Source organism: Echinops telfairi, unplaced genomic scaffold (genome assembly GCF_000313985.2).
Source record: "Echinops telfairi isolate 266 unplaced genomic scaffold, ASM31398v2 ScPeMD7_7469;HRSCAF=8507_0, whole genome shotgun sequence".
Lineage (NCBI taxonomy): Eukaryota > Metazoa > Chordata > Mammalia > Afrosoricida > Tenrecidae > Echinops > Echinops telfairi.
In genome coordinates, this window is record NW_022111372.1 from 75,346,014 (window position 1) to 75,347,797 (window position 1,784).

The following is a 1,784-nucleotide window of genomic DNA, read 5'->3' on the forward strand; positions in this document are numbered from 1 at the left end:
AGGAACTACCAGAATTCCCAGAATCCTTAGAGGAAAGCTATGCCTACACAGAAGCCTCATTGGCTATGACCTGATTGACAGGCTAGACTCCACCCCTACATGCTTAATCCTTAAATTGACAATTATATAACTACCACAGTGTATATACCCATTTCTTTCTATATCCTTTCATTCCTCTTCTGGAGAATGCCCTTCCTCCCATTCCATAGTCTGGCTGGGTCTGTGCCTTTAATGATACCCACCAGGGAGCAAAGAGTAAGAAATCAGCCAACTACTCCACACACTTTGGGAATTTAATTGATAAAGATCTGAAGTGTTCGGATTCAGTATCCAAAATAAATAGTTTTGATTTTTTGAATGATCTCCTGAGAGACCATCTAGCTTCTATATTTTGATAGAGTTTAGTTTTTTAGGGGCCTTAGTGGTACAATGATACGAGTGCCCAGGTGATAATCTAAAGATTAGAGATTTGAACTCATCAACCACTCTGAGAGACAGATATGACAGTCTGCGTCCATAAACCTCACAGCCTGAGAAACGTCATGGGCTGTTCTTCCTGTGTCATGGGTCACTGCAGTGATTCTTCTGACTTCGTTTGCTTCTTAAGCCTTTTCTTTAATTTTGGAGTTATCCGTAACCTTCTAAATACTTCCTCGTGGAAGACAAACTCCTGCTTGTAACTAAAAACCTCTAATACAATGATATATATCATATCACATTATAATTTTAACATTGTATGTAATATAATGTACATTATAACATGGGTCATTGATCCATCTGAAAAGTAGATGAGAACCATGGAATTGTATGATAAATTTAATATTATATAATTTTAACATTATATGTCATATAATGTTATGTAATTATAACATTATATGTCATATAATGTTATGTAATTATAACAACATTAACATTACTTCAGACTAAACAACTTGAATCAAGTTAACCCTTTAAGATGGCTCTTGAAATTATCTTAGCTTGTTTTTAAATTTCTTAATATGGTACAAATTTGTAACTTGGGGAAGAAAAAAAGACTTCTGGAGAAAGTTCAGAACAAAGGGAATGGTGGGGAAAAGATGATGTTAAAACATCAACAACTTCAATAATCATAGCAATCACTCATAGTTAATTAGAAGGGTAGCCTGTGGAATAATGCCTAGGTTTTAATATGCTTCTTAGATCCTATCCCAGAAGTGAGCTAAGAAGCTAGAAGGGAATATACAAGTATTTTCAAATATAAATCTTTTCCTCCAAGGTTCTCAGGGAATAATTAATTAATTAAGGTGAGCAAGAGTTTGCTCACCTCTATAAAGAGGCTATTTCCTCATATAAGACCATTTTTTCCTCCCAAAGGCTTTACGTCCCTGAAGTTTGGAAATATTGTGGGTAATTTATAGATCATGTTCTTACAGAGGCACATTATTTCAGAAAATGCGCTCCTCTCTATGGCCAGCAAATTTTCTGAATTTATTTAGCCAATATTAATTTGGAAGGCACAAGAACTAGCATCACTAGAGAACTTAGCTTGGAAGAAGCATACCAGCACGTGTGATCACGAAGGGTCAAGGGGACCAGGTATCAAGCACCAAAGGGGGGCAAAAATCATATCATCGTGAATGAGGGGAGTGCGTGATGGGGACCCAATTCCCATCTGTAGACAACTGGACATCCCTTGCAGAGGGGTAGTGGGGAGGAGATGAGTCACTCAGGATGCAGTGTAGCAATAACAAAACTCACAGCCTTCCTCTAGTTCTTGGACGCTTCCTCCCGCCCAACTATCACAA

General features: G+C 37.3%; 1 protein-coding gene across 2 annotated transcripts in view; it reads right to left on the minus strand.

Moving 5' to 3' along the window:
* The window catches only part of SGCD (sarcoglycan delta), a 763,996-nt gene that overhangs the window by 356,617 nt on the left and 405,595 nt on the right, over positions 1-1,784 (minus strand). The gene's annotated exons all lie outside the window — the stretch shown is intronic.